Raw genomic sequence first — 23,798 nt, forward strand, 5'->3', positions numbered from 1 at the left:
ACACACACACACATACACACGCACACACACACACATATATATATATACACTTCTTGGCATTAGCTAGAGCACCCGGGGTCACCCACACATGACTAAAAGTTGAAAGCGGTTCTCTATCTTCTTCGATGGTCACTTGAGGTTCACCTTGTGGACATAAATAAGTCAAGTAGGTTTACCTGAGGGAAACCCAAAGTCTTGCAACATATTTCAATGTTGTCTGGAACTTCCCGGAACCACTTGAGGTTTCCACTGGTCATCTGTGCTTATGTGTAGGTCAAGCGGGGCTGACCCAAGGTTGAATCATTATTCCTCTGGTGTCACGTGACGTATATACCTTACACTTTAGCGTTAAACTTGTTATTTCTTTTACATTTGTTGTCCAAGAGGTGGGCCAGCTGGCTCCCATCTCCCAGAGCAGCACTACCATGGGACAAGCACCAGACCTCCCTCTCTCCTGCACTGGGTTGTCTGTTCTCAATTCCCCAGTGAGACGACACATGGTTTACCTCATCCATAAATTCCACGTTATCTCTCAACAGTTGCTCTCTCTCCCATTGCTACCTCCCCGTGCCTCTGTCTTATCTTGCTTGCCTACGTTTCCTCTCCTCACTAAGTGTGTGTAACTCCGGCATCCCTGATTCTTCTGGCTGACATGTTCCCTTGGCATTAGAAAGCATCATCTGCCTTACAAGTTAGCCAACCTAACCTGCAAAATGTTACGGTGAACGTTTTGGTTTCCTACACTCTAGTGATGTGCAGATGGCAGGAACTGGATGTCTGGGGTGATGTTGCAGATGCCCACTCATACTGTGGCGCTGGGAGGAGCGGTATAATATGTGTTAAACCCTTCTGTGACGTCGGGAGTAGCAATATACGCCATACTGTCTTGTGACACCGTAGATGGCGTATAAGCCATCCAGTTTTGTGACACGGGAAAGGCGTAATGTATGACACTTCCTGTTGTGACACTGGGGATAAGTGGGAGAAAACCATGCTAGAGACACACACTGTGCAGGCAGACTATCATCCCAGCTTGACTGTGTGTCTGGAAGGTGCTACAGTCTCTGTCTTTGATTATAATGGGTTATTAAGATAACCTCCAACCTCTCCTGATAAGCTGCTATGGGCTAAAGATGATTAGGAGAGAGAGAGAGAGAGAGAGAGAGAGAGAGAGAGAGAGAGAGAGAGAGCATCATTCTGCATCCTATGTTACCCTAATGGTTCTAATCTTCTGGAGTCACTCGCTGCATCGCCTCAACTCCGGCAGCGACTTCCTTAACGTGGGACCGTATGGGTGGGTTTGGATCCAGCTCCAGTATGGCCCACACCATGACTATCAGGACAGGTTGAGGCAGTGTGGGATACCGGTGGTGGCCTGGAGGTGTTGAGCCCGCCGCAGCTTCTCCATGTTCTCCAGCAGGAGGGCGTTGGAGGGCTCCTGGCCGTGTGCTGTCAGGTAGTGTCTCCAGGCTAAAGTATAGTCACCCTGGGGAGAGGAAGGTGAGGGTTAAGTTAGTGAGTCAGAGTCTCTCTCTCTCTCTCTCTCTCTCTCTCTCTCTCTCTCTCTCTCTCTCTCTCTCTCTCCCACTAAGACGAGTGGATGACAACTGCAGTGCTAGGGTAAAACTCTTCAAACAGCAAAGTAACAGTCATCAAAAATGTTGTTAGGTGAAATTAAGATCTTGTTGCACCACTAACAAAACATTAAAATATTCAAATGAATATTGTGAAAATTCTCAAGAAAATGAATTCTCCTGATTCAGGAAATATAGAAAACCTTCATGATATACGTCTCACAATAAACCTTAAGTGGCTGAAAAACTTGTAAACTTTTGAAATTTGCAAATCTAAATGGAGGTAATCAGCTGTGTAAACATAAACAAATGTTAAACCCGGGTTGTAGACTGCTGACGACAGCACCACACACATCCAGGGAAACGCTTGATTGAAGTAAATGCATTACTACGTTCCATTACCTGAGTGGAAAGGTTCGCACTGAATTATTAAGTGGATGGAAACTGCAAATGGACAACGAGAACAACAACTGATATGTATGACCTTACGGAAATATGATATTGCTGCAACGTTACTGTTAGACACATTGTAAACTAGAGTAAACAGGTTTGTAAACAAGTTCGCACAAACTAGCTTGGGAATAGTGACGTTAGGAGAAACAAGGTGTTGTAGCCCAGATGACACTACGTCACCACATGATGTCAAGACAGAGATGATAAGAACAAGTGAGGTTATGAAAGTCGTGTGGTTCAGATGAGCTATCGAACATGTTGGCGACTTGTCATATATTTTTGAAAAAGAGTTCAAACAAAAGTAGTAAAACGCTAATGAAAAAACTAATATTTCCCCTTAGAAAAAAAAAAAAATGTATTGTAGAGAGAAAAATTAACACTATTGATTTTGTTGTATGTGGAGCGTGATAGAAGGATACTACACAGGATGTGGGTTTGTGAGGTTATGTGATGGTTGGACTCAGCACAAATAATGTGACACCACAGGAAGGTAGAGGGGGCTGTCTGTACTCACGATGATATCAAAGTGGTGAAGGTGAAGGGTTACACATGATCTGGAAAATTATGAACATGACAATATGGAAGACTAACGAGGAGAGACAAGATAAATGGCAGAAATAGAAAAAAAGAAAAAAAGGATATGATAACGAAAAAGAAAAGTGAGAACGAAGAATAACTTTGATGAACGAAAGGATTTGATAACAGAGAGAAGATATGTGACTATTATATCAAGGGAAACTGTATTCTTGTTATACAACACAGAAACAAACTACATCCATTGTGTTCGAACATGACAAACGTAGGACGCAACACAAGGGATCAATAACAGTTACATGAAGCACTTCGAAGTATTCCATCACTCTGAGATACTGTGAACTGAGATGGGGTGATCGAAGCTGACGTCAAGTGCCATTACGAATACAGAGAAAAGAAGGAAGCAGATAACGAGACCAGAAATAGGTCAGGAAAAGTGTCACTGGAACATAATGATGTATGGGGAAGGACGGAGAGGAAAATGGAACAATATGTATCGGAAGCCAAACCCAATTTCGTGTGGTTATCATGAACGACAATAACACTCGGATAACAACACCATTCCTTTGTTTTAGATAAACTGTTCATATTGGATAAACTGTTCATATTGGATAAACTGTTCATATTGGATAAACTGTTCATATTGGATAAACTGTTCATATTGGATGAAATGTTCATATTGGATAAACTGTTCATATTGGATAAACTGTTCATATTGGATAAACTGTTCATATTGGATGAAATGTTCATATTGGATAAACTGTTCATATTGGATAAAATGTTCATATTGGATAAACTGTTCATATTGGATAAACTGTTCATATTGGATAAACTGTTCATATTGGATAAACTGTTCATATTGGATAAACTGTTCATATTGGATAAACTGTTCATATTGGATAAAATGTTCATATTGGATAAACTGTTCATATTGGATAAACTGTTCATATTGGATAAACTGTTCATATTGGATAAAATGTTCATATTGGATAAAATGTTCATATTGGATAAACTGTTCATATTGGATAAAATGTTCATATTGAATGAAATGTTCATATTGGACAGAATATAAATGTGGAAGTGTTGACACCAAATTTGAAATTGAGAGATTGCTCAGCTCAGAGATGAAAAAAATGAAAAAAGGAAAAAATATGAAAAAAGGAAAGTCTTTCTTCTTTTTCTTTTTGCTTTGTCGCTGTCTCCCGCGTTTGCGAGGTAGCGCAAGGAAACAGACGAAAGAAATGGCCCAACCCACCCCATACACATGTATATACATACGTCCACACACGCAAATATACATACCCACACAGCTTTCCATGGTTTACCCCAGACGCTTCACATACCTTGATTCAATCCACTGACAGCACGTCAACCCCGGTATACCACATCGCTCCAATTCACTCTATTCCTTGCCCTCCTTTCACCCTCCTGCATGTTCAGGCCCCGATCACACAAAATCTTTTTCACTCCATCTTTCCACCTCCAATTTGGTCTCCCTCTTCTCCTCGTTCCCTCCAAGTCCGACACATATATCCTCTTGGTCAATCTTTCCTCACTCATTCTCTAAAAGTGACCAAACCATTTCAAAACACCCTCTTCTGCTCTCTCAACCACGCTCTTTTTATTTCCACACATCTCTCTTACCCTTACGTTACTTACTCGATCAAACCACCTCACACCACACATTGTCCTCAAACATCTCATTTCCAGCACATCCATCCTCCTGCGCACAACTCTATCCATAGTCCACGCCTCGCAACCATACAACATCGTTGGAACCACTATTCCTTCAAACATACCCATTTTTGCTTTCCGAGATAATGTTCTCGACTTCCACACATTCTTCAAGGCTCCCAGAATTTTCGCCCCCTCCCTCACCCGATGATCCACTTCCGCTTCCATGGTTCCATCCGCTGCCAGATCCACTCCCAGATATCTAAAACACTTCACTTCCTCCAGTTTTTCTCCATTCAAACTCACCTCCCAATTGACTTGACCCTCAACCCTACTGTACCTAATAACCTTGCTCTTATTCACATTTACTCTTAACTTTCTTCTTTCACACACTTTACCAAACTCAGTCACCAGTTTCTGCAGTTTCTCACATGAATCAGCCACCAGCGCTGTATCATCAGCGAACAACAACTGACTCACTTCCCAAGCTCTCTCATCCCCAACAGACTTCATACTTGCCCCTCTTTCCAAAACTCTTGCATTCACCTCCCTAACAACCCCATCCATAAACAAATTAAACAACCATGGAGACATCACACACCCCTGCCGCAAACCTTCATTCACTGAGAACCAATCACTTTCCTCTCTTCCTACACGTACACATGCCTTACATCCTCGATAAAAACTTTTCACTGCTTCTAACAACTTGCCTCCCACACCATATATTCTTAATACCTTCCACAGAGCATCTCTATCAACTCTATCATATGCCTTCTCCAGATCCATAAATGCTACATACAAATCCATTTGCTTTTCTAAGTATTTCTCACATACATTCTTCAAAGCAAACACCTGATCCACACATCCTCTACCACTTCTGAAACCACACTGCTCTTCCCCAATCTGATGCTCTGTCCATGTCTTCACCCTCTCAATCAATACCCTCCCATATAATTTGCCAGGAATACTCAACAAACTTATACCTCTGTAATTTGAGCAGGAAATAAAGTTAGATAAAAAAGAAAATACTTTGACACAGTATATCTAAGTTAATGTATGCCAGTGTAAATGATATCTGTCCTAATGATTTAAAGATGATGATTATTAATCATTGTGGTACCTTTACCAAAGACAACAGAATTCCTAATAATTCCACCAATTCAGAGTTCACGACAGAGAGAAAAGACAAAATTTTTCCAGACGACGAATAAAGTTTATACCAGCAGGAACATTACACACACACACACACACACACACACACACACACACACACCACCTCACGACAGTCTGGCACATAATACACAGGGAGACAGTTGTTATGTTATGTTGTTGGGTTATAATAATGTTATTATCATTATGATTATCAATTTCTAACGCGAGCAACAAAACATCTGTCCGCTCGCCTGGCCTCTGTTAAAGCTTGTCTGAGATTTACCTCCAGCCACAGAGAGAGAGAGAGAGAGAGAGAGAGAGAGAGAGAGAGAGAGAGAGAGAGAGAGAGAGAGAGAGAGAGAGAGAGAGAGAGAGAGAGAACATGGATTGTGATTGCTTTGGGTACAATATTCATCTTCCCAAATGGTTTCGATGAATTTCAAAATGATTCATCCGACTTGTGTTGTCTGGGTGGGTGTGGGAAGTGTGAATGTCAGACAGCTCTACAATGATCATGACAACCCCATCATGACAACCCCATCATGACAACTCCATTATGACAATTCCATCATGACAACCCCATCACAACCCCATCATGACAACCCCATCATGACAACTCCATTATGACAACCCCATCATGACAACCCCATCACAACCCCATCATGACAACCCCATCATGACAACTCCATTATGACAATCCCATCATGAAAACCCCATCACAACCCCATCATGACAACTCCATTATGACAACCCCATTATGACAATCCCATCATGAAAACCCCATCATGACAACCCCATCATGACAACTCCATTATGACAACCCCATTATGACAATCCCATCATGACAACCCCATCACGACAACCCCATCATGACAACCCCATCATGACAACTCCATTATGACAACTCCATTACGACAACCCATCATGACAACCCCATCATTACAACCCCATCATGACAACTCCATTATGACAACCCATCATGACAACTCCATCATGACAAACCCATCATTACAGCCCCATCATAACAGCCCCATCATGACAACCCCATCAAGACAACCCCACCATGACAACCCATTATGACAACCCCATCATGATAACCCTATCATGACAGCCCCATTATGATAACCCCATCATGACAACCCTATTATGATAACTCTATTATGACAACTCCATCATGACAACCTCACCATGACAACCCCATTATGATAACCCCATCATGACAACCCTATTATGACAACTCTATTATGACAACTCCATCATGACAACCCCATCATGACAACCCCATCATGATAAACTCGTCATGACAACCCCCATCATGACAACCCTATCGAGACAACTCCATTATGAGAACTCCATCATAACAACCCCATTATGACAACCCCATCATGACAACCCGATCATGACAACCCCATTATGACAACTCCATTATGATAACTCCGTTATAACAACCCCATTATGACAACTCCATTATGACGACCCATCACGACAACATCATCATGAAAACCCCATCATGACAACCTCATCATAACAGCCCCATCATGACAACCCCATCAAGACAACCACGTCATTATAACCCCATTATGACAACCCTATCATGACAACCCTATCATGACAACCCCATTATGATAACCCCATCATGACAACCCCATTATGATAACCCCATCATGACAACCCCATCACGACAACCCCATCATGATAACTTCGTCATGACAACCCCCATTATGACAACCCTATCAAGACAACTCCATCATGACAACCCCATTATAACAACCCCATCATGACAACCCCATCATGAAAACCCCATCATGAAAACCCCATTATGACAACTCTATTATGACAACCCATCATGACAACTCCATCATGACAACCCCATCATTACACCCCCATCATAACAGCCCCATCATGACAACCCAATCGGGACAACCCCATCATGACAACCCAATCGGGACAACCCCATCATGACAACCCCATCATGACAATACCATCTTGACAACCCTATCATGACAATCCCATTATGATAACTCCATCATGACAACCCAATCGGGACAACCCCATCATGACAACCCCATCATGACAATCCCATCTTGACAACCATATCATGACAATCCCATTATGATAACCCCATCATGACAACCCCATTATGACAACTCTATTATGACAACCACATCATGACAACCCCATTATGACAACTCTATTATGACAACCACATCATGACAACCTCATCATGACAACCCCATCATGACAACCCCATCATGTTAACCCCATTATGACAACCCCATCATGACAACCCCATTATTACAACCCAATTATGACAACCCCATCATGACAACCCCATCATGACAACCCCATTATGACCACTCCTTCATGACAACCCATCATGAAAACCCCATTATGACAGCCCCGTCATGACAACCCCATTATGACAACCAATCATGAGAACCTTGTCATGACAACTCCATTATGACAATCCATCATGAAAACCCTATTATCAAAATTCCATTATGACAACCCTATCATGACAACCCCATCATGACAACCCCATCATGACAAACCCATTATGACAACTCCATCATGATAACCCTATCATGACAACCCCACCATGACAACCCCATTATGACAACCCTATTATGACAAGCCCATTATGACAACCCCATCATGACATCCCCATTATGACAACTCCATCATGACAACCCTATCATGACAACCCCTTTATGATAACCCCATCATGACAACCCCATTATGATAACTCTATCATGACAACTTCATCATGACAACTCCATTATGACAACCCCATCATTACAGCCCCATTATGACAAGCCCATCATGACATCCCCATCATGACAACTCCATTATGACAGCCTCATCATGATAACCCCATCATGACAACCCATCATGACTACCCTATTTTCAAAACTCCATCATGACAGCCCTATTATGACAACTCTATCATAACAACCCCATCATGACAACCCCATTATGACAACCTCATAATAGCAACCACATCATGACAACCCCATCACAACAACTCTATCATGACAATCACATCATGACATCATGACAGCACCATCATGATAACACAATCATGACAACCCCATCATGACAACCCAATCATGACAACCCCATTATGATATCCCATTATGACAACCCATCATGAAAACCCCATTATCAAAACCCAGTTATGGCAGCCCCATTATGATAAACCAATTATGACAGCCCCATTATGACAACCCCATCATGACAGCCGCATTATGACAGCCTCATTATATACTTGTTCTTTATCGAAATATAAAATCAATATAATGTTCATGTCGGAAAGTGACACACTATGTCGCTGGAAGTCGCTATATTACAATATCATGAAAGCAAACACCGTGAGGTATGATTAATGGGCATTTCTCAAAAATCTTTGTGTCTGGTGTCATATTACCTCGTACTTTTTCTGTTTTTACCTTGCGCAGAGAACAATATCAGAAGTGATAGTTTATCACATGAAACAGAACAACAGAGGAGAAAAATGAGGATATGTGAGTTGATCAACATAATACACCCATACACCACATAACACAGTACAATACATACATTCATGAAAAGTTCAAAGTTATGCAGAATTCCAGAAAGTGAGACCCGTTTTCCCAGTGATTCACATTAAATGTCTAGTCAAATATTCTTTCAAAAAAAAAAAATCATTTGCCTCAAGACATAATGAAAACATAATTCAACATGCAACATCCTTTTTAAGTCTTCTATGCTGTAATATTCGGATAAGATAATGATAACAGGACTATACAAGAGGATCACACATAGTAATATAACCGTAATGCTATCCAGACCCACAAAATGGTCGTACCAGAATGGTCGTTGTGGTGTGTAGCCAGTCCCAGCCTCACCATCGCTTTCCCTACTCCTCCTCCTCCTCACACACACATCACTGCCATTCGCACATTTGCGCCTCCGTCCCTCCTCCTCTCAAGAATATATATATATATGTATATATATATACATATATATATATATATATATATATATATATATATATATATATATATATATATATATATATATATATATATATATATATATGTATATGGGCATGAGAAGAAAGATCATGAGAGGCAAGTGTTTTTGTAGCTGATGAGTGAGTGTGTTAGTGGTTTTGATGCACGAGACCGGATTATAGTGATGGGTGATTTGAATGCAAAGGTGAGTAATGTAGCAGTTGAGGGAATAATTGGTGTACATGGGTTGTTTAGTGTTGTAAATGGAAGTGATGAAGAGCTTGCAGATTTGTGTGCTGAAAAGGACTGGTGATTGGGAATACCTAGTTAAAAAGGGATGTACATAAGTATACGTATACAAGTAGGAGAGATGGCCAGAGAGCGTTATTGCATTATTGATAGGCACGTCAAAGAGAGACTTTTGGATGTTAATGTGCTGAGAGGTGCAACTGGACGGATGTCTGATCATTATCTTGTGGAGGTAAAGGTGAAGATTTGTAGTGGTCTTCAGAAGAGAAGAGAGGACAGTGGAGTGAAGAGAGTGGTGAGAGTAAGTATGCTTGGGAAGCAGAGTTGTGTGAGGAAGTGCCAGGAGAGACAGTGCAGAATGGAAAAAAGGTGAGAGCAAAGAACGTAATGGAAGTGGGACAAGAAAGGGATGTATTTAGGTAAGCAGTAATGGCTTGCGCAAAAGATGCTTATGGCATGAGAAGCGTGGGAGCGAAGCAGATTAGAAAAGGTAGTGAGTGGTGGGATGAAGAAGTAGGATTATTAGTGAAAGACAAGAGAGAGACATTTGGACGATCTTTGCACGGAAATAGTGCAAACGACTGGGAGATGTATAAAATAGAGAGGCAGGATATCAAGAGAAAGGTGAAAGAGGTGAAAAAGAGGGCAAATGAGAATTGGGGTGAGAGAGTATCATTAAATTTTAGGGAGAATGAAAAGATGTTTTGAAAGGAGGTAAATAAAGTGCGTAAGGCAAGAGAGCAAATGGGAACATCGGTGAAGGGGCTAATGGGGAGGTAGTAACAAGTGGTGGTGATGTGAGAAGGAGATGGAGTGAGTATTTTGAAGGTTTGTTGAATGTGTTAGAAGATAGAGTGGCAGATATAGGATGTTTTGGTCGAGGTGGTGTACGAAGTGAAAGGGTCAGGGAGAATGATTTGGTAAACAGAGAAGAGGTAGTAAAAGCTTTGCGGAAGATGAAAGCCGGCAAGGCAGCGAGTTTGGATGGTATTGCAGTGAAATTCATTAAGAAAGTGGGTGACTGTCTTGTTGACTTGTTGGTAAGGATGTCTAATATATGTATGACTCATGGTGAGATGCCTGAGGATTGGCGGAATGCATGCGTGGTGCCATTGGACAAAGGCAAAGGGGATAAAGGTGAGTGCTCAGATTACTGAGGTATAAGTTTGTTGAGTATTCCTAGGAAATTATTCATATTGGAGGGTATTGATTGAGAGGGCGAAAGCATGTACAGAGCATCAGATTGGGGAAGAGCAGTGTGGTTTCAGAGGTGGTCGCGGATGTGTATCAGGTGTTTGCCTTGAAGAATGTATTTGAGAAATACTTAGAAAAGCAGATTTGTATGTAGCATTTATGGATCTGGAGAAGGCATATGATAGAGTTGATAGAGATCCCCTGTGGAAGGTATTAAGAATATATGGTGTGGAAGCAAGTTGCTAGAAGCAGTGAAAAGTTTTATCGAGGATGTAAGGCATGTGTAGTAGGAAGAGAGGAAAGTGATTGGTTCTCAGTGAATGTCGGTTTGAGGCTGGGGTGCGTGATGTCTCCATGGTTGTTTAATTTGTTTAGGAATGGGGTTGTTAGGAAGGTGAATGCAAGAGTTTTGGAGAGAGGGCAAGAATGCAGTGTGTTGAGGATGAGAGGGCTTGGGAAGTGAGTCAGTTGTTCGCTGATGATACAGCGCTGGTGACTGATTCGGGTGAGGAACTGCAGAAGCTGGTGACTGAGTTTGGTAAAGTGTGTGAAAGAAGAAAGCTGAGAGGAAATATGAATAAGAGCAAGGTTATTGGGTACAGTAAGGTTGAGGGACAAGTCAATATGGAGGAAAGTTTGAATGGAGAAAAACTGGAGGAAGTGAAGTGTTTTAGATATCTGGGAGTGGATTTGGCAGCGGATGGAACCATGGAAGCGGAAGTGAGTCGCAAGGTGTGGGAGGGGACGAAAGTTTGGGAGCGTTGAATGTGTGGAAGGCGAGAACATTATCTCGGAAAGCAAAATTGGGTATGTTTGAAGGAATAGTTTGACGACAATATGTGGTGTGAGATGGTTTGATCGAGTAAGTAATGAAAGGGTAAGAGAGATGTGTGGTAATAAAAAGAGTTTGGTTGAGAGAGTAGAAGAAGGTTGTTTTGAAATGGTTTGGTCATATGGAGAGAATGAGTGAGGAAAGATTGACAAAGAGAATTTATGTTTCAGATGTGGAGGGAACGAGGAAAACTGGGAGACCTAATTGGATGTGGAAGGATGGAGTGAAAAGATTTTAAGCGATCGGGGTCTGAACATGCAAAAGGGTGAAAGACGTGCAAGGAATAGAGTGAATTGGAACGATGTGGTATACCGGGGTCGACGTGCTATCAGTGGATTGAACCAGGGTATGTGAAGCGTCTGGGGTAAACCATGGAAAGTTTTGTGAGGCCTGGACCTGGAAAGGGAGCTGTGGTTTCGGTGCATTATACATGACAGCTAGAGACTGAGTGTGAACGAATGTGGCCTTTGTTGTCTTTTCCTAGCGCTACTTCGCGCGCATGCGAGGGGAGAGGGGTTGTCATTTCATGTGTTGTGGGGTGGCGATGGGACTGAATAAATGCAGCAAGTATGAATTATGTACATGTGTATATATGTATATATATGTATACGTTGAAATATATATGTATGTATATGTGTGCGTGTGTGTGTGTGTGTGTGTGTGTGTGTGTGTGTGTGTGTGTGTACGTGTATGTACTGTATATACACGGGTATGTGGGTGGGTTGGGCCATTCTTTAGTCTGTTGCCTTGCGCTACTTTGTTAACACGGGAGACAGCGACAAAGTATAATATATATATATATATTTTTCTTTTTTTTTTTTTTGCTTTGTCGCTGTCTCCCGCGTTTGCGAGGTAGCGCAAGGAAACACGAAAGAAATGGCCCAACCCACCCCCATACACATGTATATACTTACGTCCACACACGCAAATATACATACCTACACAGCTTTCCATGGTTTACCCCAGACGCTTCACATGCCTTGATTCAATCCACTGACAGCACGTCAACCCCGGTATACCACATCGCTCCAATTCACTCTATTCCTTGCCCTCCTTTCACCCTCCTGCATGTTCAGGCCCCGATCACACAAAATCTTTTTCACTCCATCTTTCCACCTCCAATTTGGTCTCCCTCTTCTCCTCGTTCCCTCCACCTCCGACACATATATCCTCTTGGTCAATCTTTCCTCACTCATTCTCTCCATGTGCCCAAACCATTTCAAAACACCCTCTTCTGCTCTCTCAACCACGCTCTTTTTATTTCCACACATCTCTCTTACCCTTACGTTACTTACTCGATCAAACCACCTCACACCACACATTGTCCTCAAACATCTCATTTCCAGCACATCCATCCTCCTGCGCACAACTCTATCCATAGCCCACGCCTCGCAACCATACAACATTGTTGGAACCACTATTTCTTCAAACATACCCATTTTTGCTTTCCGAGATAATGTTCTCGACTTCCACACATTCTTCAAGGCTCCCAGAATTTTCGCCCCCTCCCCCTCCCTATGATCCACTTCCGCTTCAATATATATATATATATATATATATATATATATATATATATATATTTTTTTTATTATACTTTGTCGCTGTCTCCCGCGTTTGCGAGGTAGCGCAAGGAAACAGACGAAAGAAATGGCCCAACCCACCCCCATACACATGTATATACATACGTCCACACACGCAAATATACACACCTACACAGCTTTCCATGGTTTACCCCAGCCGCTTCACATGCCTTGATTCAATCCACTGACAGCACGTCAACCCCGGTATACCACATCGCTCCAATTCACTCTATTCCTTGCCCTCCTTTCACCCTCCTGCATGTTCAGGCCCCGATCACACAAAATCTTTTTCACTCCATCTTTCCACCTCCAATTTGGTCTCCCTCCTCTCCTCGTTCCCTCCACCTCCGACACATATATCCTCTTGGTCAATCTTTCCTCACTCATTCTCTCCATGTGCCCAAACCACTTCAAAACACCCTCTTCTGCTCTCTCAACCACGCTCTTTTTATTTCCACACATCTCTCTTACCCTTACGTTACTCACTCGATCAAACCACCTCACACCACACATTGTCCTCAAACATCTCATTTCCAGCATATCCATCCTCCTGCGCACTACTCTATCCATAGCCCACGCCTCGCAACCATACAACATTGTTGGAACCACTATTCCTTCAAACATACCCATTTTTGCTTTCCGAGATAATGTTCTCGACTTCCACACATTCTTCAAGGCTCCCAGAATTTTCGCCCCCTCCCCCACCCTATGATCCACTTCCGCTTCCATGGTTCCATCCGCTGCCAGATCCACTCCCAGATATCTAAAACACTTCACTTCCTCCAGTTTTTCTCCTTTCAAACTCACCTCCCAATTGACTTGACCCTCAACCCTACTGTACCTAATAACCTTGCTCTTATTCACATTTACTCTTAACTTTCTTCTTCCACACACTTAACCAAACTCAGTCACCAGCTTCTGCAGTTTCTCACATGAATCAGCCACCAGCGCTGTATCATCAGCGAACAACAACTGACTCACTTCCCAAGCTCTCTCATCCCCAACAGACTTCATACTTGCCCCTCTTTCCAAAACTCTTGCATTTACCTCCCTAACAACCCCATCCATAAACAAATTAAACAACCATGGAGACATCACACACCCCTGCCGCAAACCTACATTCACTGAGAACCAATCACTTTCCTCTCTTCCTACACGTACACATGCCTTACATCCTCGATAAAAACTTTTCACTGCTTCTAACAACTTTCCTCCCACACCATATATTCTTAATACCTTCCACAGAGCATCTCTATCAACTCTATCATATGCCTTCTCCAGATCCATAAATGCTACATACAAATCCATTTGCTTTTCTAAGTATTTCTCACATACATTCTTCAAAGCAAACACCCGATCCACACATCCTCTACCACTTCTGAAACCACACTGCTCTTCCCCAATCTGATGCTCTGTACATGTCTTCACCCTCTCAATCAATACCCTCCCATATACTTTACCAGGAATACTCAACAAACTTATACCTCTGTAATTTGAGCACTCACTCTTATCCCCTTTGCCTTTGTACAATGGCACTATGCACGCATTCCGCCAATCCTCAAGCACCTCACCATGAGTCATACATACATTAAATAACCTTACCAACCAGTCAACAATATAGTCACCCCCTTTTTTAATAAATTCCACTGCAATACCATCCAAACCTGCTGCCTTGCTGGCTTTCATCTTCCGCAAAGCTTTCACTACCTCTTCTCTGTTTATCAAATCATTTTCCCCAACCCTCTCACTTTGCACACCACCTCGACCAAAACATCCTATATCTGCCACTCTATCATCAAACACATTAAACAAACCTTCAAAATACTCACTCCATCTCCTTCTCACATCACCACTACTTGTTATCACCTCCCCATTTGCACCCTTCACTGAAGTTCCCATTTGCTCCCTTGTCTTACGCACTTTATTTACCTCCTTCCAGAACATCTTTTTATTCTCCCTAAAATTTAATGATACTCTCTCACCCCAACTCTCATTTGCCCTTTTTTTCACCTCTTGCACCTTTCTCTTGACCTCCTGTCTCTTTCTTTTATACATCTCCCACTCAATTGCATTTTTTCCATGCAAAAATCGTCCAAATGCCTCTCTCTTCTCTTTCACTAATACTCTTACTTCTTCATCCCACCACTCACTATATATATATATATATATATATATATATATATATATATATATATATATATATATATATATATATATATATATATATATATATATAAGCATATAAGGTTCACATGTAAGTCAGCTTGAGCACACACCACTGCTGGGCCAACAATGGAATCCGGGCCATCAAGATCGTAGGCAGACAGCTTACCCCTGGATTACCGATTAACTAAAAGGCTATTATCCTAAGCTACAACTACAGCTTAAGGTCCCTATATACACACACACTGAAGTGAACATGGGTGGGGAGGCCCTCCCCTCACACACACACACACACACACACACACACACATACACACACACACACGCTAGTCATGAGTACACAGTACAAATCGACTGGCGATCATTTCGATAGATGTGAGTATCCAGGATTTATAGTAAACGAAATCCTGCAATTTGAATTCCACACTAAAAGGGAAAGATTATCGACATAGGTCCTGACTGATGTTATACCTGAGTGGTGTTGCGCTGGAGTGGTGCTGTGCCTGAGTGGTGGTGTGCCTGAGTGGTGTTGTGCTTAATTGGTGTTGTGCCTGAGTGGTGTTGTTCCTGAGTGGTGTTGTGCTTAAGTGGTGTTGTGCCTGATTGGTGTTGTGCCTGAGTGGTGTTGCGCCTGAGTGGAGTTATGCCTGACTGGTGTTGTGCCTGAGTGGTGTTGTGCTTAAGTGGTGTTGTGCCTGAGTGGTGTTGCGCCTGAGTCGTGTTGTGCCTAAGTGATGTTGAGCCTGAGTGGTGTTGTGCCTAAGTGGTGTTGTGCCCGAATGTTGTTGGGCCTGAGTGGTGTTATGCCTTAGTGGTGTTGTGCCTAAATGTTGTGTCGCCTCAGTGGTGTGCCTAAGTGATGTTCCGCCTGATTGTTGTTTTGTCTGAGTGGTATTGTGCCTGAGTGGTGTTGTGCCGAATGTTGTTGCGCTTGAGTGGTGTTGCGCCTGAGTGGTGTTGTACCTAAGTGGTGTTGCGCCTGAACGGTGTTGTCGCTGAGTGATGTTGTGCCTGAGTGGTGTTTTGCCCGAATGTTTTTGCGCTTGAGTGTTGATGCGCCTAAGGGGTGTAGTGCCTGAGTGGTGTTGCGCCTGAGTGGTATTGAGCCTGAGTGGTGTTGTGCCTGAGTGGTGTTTTACCCAAATATTGTTTCTCCTTAGAGGTGTTGTGTCTAAGTGGTATTGTGCATGAGTGGTGTTGAGCCTGAATGGTGTGCCTGAGTGGTGTTGGGCCTGAGTGGTGATTTGCCCGAATGTTGTTGCACCTGAGTGGTGTTGCGACTGAGTTGTGTTGTGCCTGAGTGGTGTTGTACTTGAGTGGCGTTACGTCTGAGTGCTATTGCGCCTAAGTGGTGTTGCACCTGAGTGGTGTTGCGCTTGAGTGGTGTTGTGCGTAAGTGGTGTTGTGCCTAAATGGTTTAGTGCCTGAGTGGTGTTGTGCCTTAGTGGTGTTTTGCCCGAATGTTGTTGCGCCTGAGTGGTGTTGCGCCTGAGTGGATTAGTGCCTGAGTGGTGTTGTGCTTGACTGGTGTTCCGCCCGAGTAGTGTTGTGCCTGAGTGGTGCTGTGCCTGAATGGTGTTGCGCCTGAGTAGTGTTGTGCCTGAGTGGTGTTTTGCCCAAATGTTGTTGCGCCTGAGTGGTGTTGCGCCTGAGTGGTGCTGTGTCTGAGTGGTCTTGTACCCGAATGTTATTTCGCCTGAGTGTTGTTGTGCCTGAGTGGTGGTGTGCCGAATGTTGTTGCGCCTGAGTGCTGTTGCGCCTGAGTGGTGTTGTGCCTGAGTGGTATTGTGCCTGAGTGGTGTTGTGCCTGAGTGTTGTTATGCCTGAGTGGTGTTGCGCCTGATCGGTGTTGTACCTGCGTGATGTTTTGCCTGAGTGGTGTTTTGTCCGAATGTTTTTGCGCTTGAGTGCTGATGCGCCTGAGTGGTGTAGTGCCTGAGTGGTGTTGTACCTGAGTGGTGTTTTACCCAAATGTTGTTTCGCCTGAGATGTGTTGTGTCTGAGTGGTGTTGTGCCTGAGTGGTGTTGAGCCTGAATGGTGTTGTGCCTGAGTGGTGTTGTGCCTGAGTGGTGATTTGCCCTAATGTTGCTGCGCATGAGTGGTGTTGCGACTGAGTTGTGTTGTGCCTGAATGGTGTTGTACTTGAGTGGCGATGCGCCTGAATGCTATTGTGCCTAAGCAGTGTTGCACCTGAGTGGTGTTGTGCTTGAGTGGTGTTGTGCGTGAGTGGCGTTGTGCGTGAGTGGTGTCTTGCCCGAATGGTGTTGCGCCTGAATGGTGTTACGCTTGAACGGTGTTGTGCCTGAGTGGTGTTGTGCCTTAGAGGTGTTTTGCCCGAATGTTGTTGCGCCTGAGTGGTGTTGCGCCTGAGTGGTTTAGTGCCTGAGTTGTGTTGTGCTTGACTGGTGTTCCGACCGAGTGCTGCTGTGCCTGAGTTGTGCTGTGCCTGAGTGGTGTTGCGCCTGAGTGGTGTTTTGCCCAAATGTTGTTACGCCTGAGTGGTGTTGCGCCTATGTGGTGCTGTGCCTGAGCGGTCATGTACCCGAATGTAATTTTGCCTGATTGGTGTTTTGCCTGAGTAGTTTTGTGTCTCAGTGGTGTTTTGCCCAAATTTTGCTGTGCCTGAGTGGTGTTGTGCGTGAGTGGTGCTGTGCATGAGTGGTGTTGTGCCTGAGTGGTGTCTTGCCCGAATGTTGTTGCGCCTGAGTGGTGTTGTGCCTGAGTGGTGCTGTGCCTGATGGTGTTGCGCTGAGTGATGCTGAGTCTGAGTGGTGTTGTGCCTAGTGGTGTTGCACCCTAGTTGGTTTGCGCCTAGCGGTGTTATGCCTGAGTGGTGTTGTGCCTGAGTGGTGTTGCGCCTGAGTGATGTTGAGCCTGAGTGGTGTTGTGCATGAGCGGTGTTGTGCCCTAGTTGTTTTGCGCCTGATCGGTGTTGTGTCTAATGGTGTTATGCCTGAGTGGTGTTGTGCCTGAGTGGTGTTATGCCTGAGTGGTGTTCTGCTGTTGCTGATGGTGTTTGCCTGAGTGGTGTTTGCCTAAGTGATGTTGGCCTGGTGGTGTGTGCATGAGTGGTGTTTTGCCTGAATGGTGTTGTGTCTGAGTGGTGTTTTGCCCGAATGTTGTTGCGCCTTAATGGTGTTGCGCCTGAGTGGTGTTGTGCCTGAGTGGCGCTGTGCCTGAGTGGTGTTTTGCTTGAGTGGTGTTGCGCCTGAGTGGTGTTGTGCGTGAGTGGTATTGTGCCTGAGTGGTGTTTTGCCCGAATGTTGTTGCGCCTAAGTGGTGTTGAGCCTGAGTGGTGTTTTGCCTGAGTGGTGTTGCGCCTGAGTGATGTTGTGTCTGAGTGGTGTTGTGTCTGAGTGGTGTTGTGCCCCAGTTGTTTTGCGCCCGAGCGGTGTTGTACCTGAGTGATGTTGTGCCTGAGTGGTGTTGAGCCTGAATGGTGTTGTACCTGAATGGTGTTGTACCCGAATGCTATTTCATCTGAGTGGTGTTGTGCCTGAGTGGTGCTGTGACTGAGTGGTGTTGTGCCCGAATGGTTTTGTGCCTGAGTGATGTTTTGCCCGAATGTTGTTGCGCCTGAGTGTCGTTGTGCCTAAGTGGTGTTGCGCCTGAGCGGTGTTGTGCCGGAGTTCTGTTGTGCCTGAGTGGTGTTGAGCCTGAATGGTGTTGTACCTGAGTGGTGTTTTGCCTTAGTGGTGTTGTGCTCAAATGTTTTGCGCCTGAGTGGAGTTGTGCCTGAATGGCATTGTACCTGAGGGGAGTTGTGCCTGATTGGTGTTGTGCCCAAATGGTGCTGTGCCAGAGTGGTGTTTTACCTGAGTGGTGTTCTGCCTGAGTGGTGTTGTGACTGAGCGGTGTTGTGCCTGAGTGGTGTTGTGCCCGAATGGTGTTGTGCCTGAGTGGTGTTTTACCTGAGTGGTGTTCTGCCTGATTGGTGCCGTGACTGAGTGGTGTTGTGCCTGAGTGTTGTAGTGCCTGAGTGGTGTTTTGCCCGAATGTTGTTACGCCTGAGTGGTGTTGCGACTGAGTTGTGTTGTGCCTGAGTGGTGTTGTGCCTGAGTGGTATTTTGCCCGAATGTTGTTGTGCCTGAGTGGTGTTGCGCCTGAGTGGTATTGTGCTTGAGTGGTGTTGTGCCTGAGTGGTGTTGTGCCTGAGTGGTGTTGTACCCGAATGTTGTTCCGCCTGAATGGTGTTATGCCTAAGTAGTGTTGCGCCTGGGTGGTGTTGTGCTTGAGTGGTGTTTTGCCTGAGTGGTGTTGTGTCTGAGAGGTGTTTTGCTCGAATGTTGTTGCGCCTTAATGGTGCTGCGCCTGAGTGATGTTGTGCCTGAGTGGCGCTGTGCCTGAGTGGTGTTTTGCCTGAGTGGTGTTGTGCCTGAGTGGTGTTGTGCCTAAGTGGTGTTGCGACTGAGTGGTGATGTGCCTGAGTGGTGTTGTGCCTGAATGGTGTTTTGCCCGAATGCTGTGCGCCTGAGTGGTGTTTTGCCTGGGTGGTGCTGTGCCTGATTGGTGTTGCGCATGAGTGATGCTGAGTCTGAGTGGTGCTTTGCCTGAGTGGTGTTGCACCCTAGTTGGTTTGCGCCTAAGCGGTGTTATGCCTGAGTGGTGTTGTGCCTGTGTGGTGTTGCGCCTGAGTGATGTTGAGCCTGAGTGGTGTTGTGCATGAGCGGTGTTGTGCCCTAGTTGTTTTGCGCCTGATCGGTGTTGTGTCTAAGTGCTATTATGCCTGAGTGGTGTTGTGCCTGAGTGGTGTTATGCCTAAGTGGTGTTCTGCTTGATTGTTCCGCCTGAGTGGTGTTATGCCTAAGTAGTGTTGCGCCTGGGTGGTGTTGTGCTTGAGTGGTGTTTTGCCTGAGTGGTGTTGTGTCTGAGTGGTGTTTTGCCCGAATGTTGTTGCGCCTTAATGGTGTTGCGCCTGAGTGATGTTGTGCCTGAGTGGCGCTGTGCCTGAGTGGTGTTTTGCTTGAGTGGTGTTGTGCCTGAGTGGTGTTGTGCCTAAGTGGTGTTGCGACTGAGTGGTGATGTGCCTGAGTGGTGTTGTGCCTGAATGGTGTTTTGCCCGAATGCTGTTGCGCCTGAGTGGTGTTGTGCCTGGGTGGCGCTGTGCCTGATTGGTGTTGTGCATGTGCGGTGTTGTGCCCTAGTTGTTTTGCGCCTGATCGGTGTTGTGTCTAAGTGCTGTTATGCCTGAGTGGTGTTGTGCCTGAGTGGTGTTATGCCTAAGTGGTGTTCTGCCTGATTGTTCCGCTGAGTGGTGTTATGCCTGGGTGGTGTTGTGCCTGAGTGGTGTTGTGTCTGAGTGGTGTTTTGGCCGAATGTTGTCGCGCCTTAATGGTGTTGCGCCTGAGTGATGTTGTGCCTGAGTGGCGCTGTGCCTGAGTGGTGTTTTGCTTGAGTGATGTTGTGTCTGAGTGGTGTTGTGCCTAAGTGGTGTTGCGACTGAGTGGTGATGTGCTTGAGTGGTGTTGTGCCTGAATGGTGTTTTGCCCAAATGCTGTTGCGCCTGAGTGGTGTTGTGCCTGAGTGGTTCTGTGCCTGATTAGTGTTGCGCCTGAGTGATGCTGAGTCTGAGTGGTGTTGTGCCTGAGTGGTGTTGCACCCTAGTTGGTTTGCGCCTGAGCGGTGTTATGCCTGAGTGGTGTTGTCCCTGAGTGGTGTTGCGCCTGAGTGATGCTGAGTCTGAGTGGTGTTGTGCCTGAGTGGTGTTGCACCCTAGTTGGTTTGCGCCTGAGCGGTGTTATGCCTAAGTTGTGTTGTGCCTGAGTGGTGTTGCGCCTGAGTGATATTGAGCCTGAGTGGTGTTGTGCATGAGCGGTGTTGTGCCCTAGTTGTTTTGCGCCTGATCGGTGTTGTGTCTAAGTGGTGTTATGCCTGAGTTGTGTTGTGCCTGAGTGGTGTTATGCCTGAGTGGTATTTTGCCCGAGTGTTCTTGTGCCTGAGTGGTGTTGCGCCTGAGTGGTATTGTGCTTGAGTGGTGTTGTGCCTGAGTGGTGTTGTGCCTGAGTGGTGTTGTACCCGAATGTTGTTTCGCCTGAGTGGTGTAATGCCTAAGTAGTGTTGCGCCTGGGTGGTGTTGTGCTTGAGTAGTGTTTTGCCTGAGTGGTGTTGTGTCTGAGTGGTGTTTTGCCCGAATGTTGTTGCGCCTTAATGGTGTGGCGCCTGAGTGATGTTGTGCCTGAGTGGCGCTGTCCCTGAGTGGTGTTTTGTCTGAGTGGTGTTGTGCCTGAGTGGTGTTGTGCCTACGTGGTGTTGCGACTGAGTGGTGATGTACCTGAGTGGTGTTGTGCCTGAATGGTGTTTTGCCCGAATGCTGTTGCGCCTGAGTGGTGTTGCGCCTGAGTGGTGTTGTGGCCGAATTGTGTTGTGCTGAATAGCGTTGTGCCTGAGTGGTGTTGCACCTGAGTGGTGTCGTGATTAAGCGGTATCGTGCTTGAGTGGTGTTGTGACTGAGTGGCGTTGTGACTGAGTGGTGTTGTGCCTGAGTGGTGTTGTGAGTAGTGGTGTTGCAACAACTACGACGAGAGAAAGGATGCTGAGATCGAGAATCTTCAGTATATATGCAGGAAGTTCGTTGTTACATGGCGACTAGTTAAGCGAACTAAAATAATGCTTCTCACGTGTCCCTGCGTGTCATAGAAGGCGACTAAGAGAGGAGGGAGCGGGGGCCTGAAGCCCTTCCCATCTTGTATTTCAATTTCTAAAAGTTGGGGCGGAAGAAAGAGCCAAGCAAAGTGTTCATCCTCACTTAAAGCTCAGGTTGGGATGTCTGGATATATATATGTAACCAAGATGAACAGAAACGAGACATAGGTAATATGCTACAAGAAATAGAACTTAATGTTCTAAACTTAATGTTCTAGATCTGAGTAAAACAAATTCTTATGGGTAAGGGGGAAAAATGGTTTGGGAATGTCTTCAAGGTAAAGTCGGGGGTTGGTGTGAGGAGAGGAGGTAGCATTTGTACTGAAGTAGTAGCTGTGGGAATGCATGAAGTAGTGTAGGGAAGCAAGCCCCAGGCTGATGTGGGTGAAAATACAAGTGGATTACGAGAGGTGGGAATTTATTTGTGCTTATAGTACTGGCCATAATAAGAACGATGAAGAGATGCGAGTGTTTTGGGAGTAGCTGAGTGAATGTGTCAGCAGTTTTGATGCAGGACATCAGGTGTTATTGATGGGTGATTTCAATGCAATACTGGATAATGTGTCAGCTGAGGATATAATGGGGGAGGGGGGAATGGGGTATTTAGTAAGGTGGATAGACGTGGTGAACAGGGTCTGGTGTAGCGTGCTGAAAAAAAGGGCTTGTGATTGGGAAGACCTGGTGAAGTATATGTGGAGCAGAAAAGATGCTCAGTGGGCATTATTTGATTACATACCAATTCATAGACGTGTAAAAGAGAAAGGAGCAGCTGTTGGGATGTATGGTCATTATCATCTTGTGGAGGCCAGGGTGAAGAGGTGTAAGGGCTTTTGGAAAAGAGAAAATGATGTGGATGAGAAGTATGCTGGAAGTAAATGACCTCAGAAAAGAGGCCTGCGTTAAGAACTACCCGGATAGACTGAATACAGAATAACTGAAAATGAAAATAAACGAAGCTGTGGGAGTAGGTAAGGTAGGGACCGCGTGTGTGGAAACAGTCCTGTCGTGTGCGAGAGAAACGTGCGGCAGGCGACTGGTGGAAGGTGAGCAGGACAGAAACGATGACAAAAAGCGGTGGGTGGGAGGTCAAGGGAAGGTGCAGAGGCTGAAGAAGGACAACTGAGAGTCTGGGTGGGAGAGTATCAGCAAACTTCAAGGAAAATATGAAAATGTTACGAAGGACGAAAATGGGGAAGTGGTAAATACAATGTTGAGGCAAAGAATATTGAACGTGCATGATGACAGGGCTGCTTGAGTCGGGTGGTATGAAAGCGTCATGACAAGTGCTTTGGTAAGAAGAGAAGAGGTGGTGAATGCTTTGCTCAGACGAAAATTTGCAAGGTGGCTGGAGTGGATGGTATTGCATTTGATTCTCTGAAGAAAGTGGAGTGATTTTGTTGCGAATTAGTTGGGTAGGAATTTTAATGTATGGATGGATCTAAATGAGGTGCCTGAAGGTTGGCGGAAGGAATGTATATTACCAGTTCATATGAGCAAGGGGTACAAATGTGAGTGTTCGAATTACCGAGGTATATGTTTGTTGAGTGTCCTGGACGATGTATGGGAGACTGGTAATTGAGAGGGTGGTAGCATGCACAGAACATCAGAATGAGTAACGTGGTTTCAGAAAAGGTTGAAGATGTGTGGATCACATGTTTGCTTTGAAGAATGTGTGTGAGAAACACTTAGAAAAGTAAGAGGATTTGTATATGGCATTTATGAATCTGGAGAAAGCATATGATATTTGTGATAGAG

At 44.8% G+C, this 23,798-nt stretch overlaps 1 pseudogene; it reads right to left on the reverse strand.

The window, feature by feature from the left end:
• Nucleotides 1–1,143: 1,143 nt before the first annotated feature.
• Nucleotides 1,144–23,798, reverse strand: part of LOC139764050 (protein O-mannosyl-transferase TMTC1-like) — a 571,510-nt pseudogene continuing 548,855 nt past the window's right edge.

This window comes from Panulirus ornatus, chromosome 48 (genome assembly GCF_036320965.1).
Source record: "Panulirus ornatus isolate Po-2019 chromosome 48, ASM3632096v1, whole genome shotgun sequence".
NCBI classification, from domain to species: Eukaryota; Metazoa; Arthropoda; class Malacostraca; order Decapoda; family Palinuridae; genus Panulirus; species Panulirus ornatus.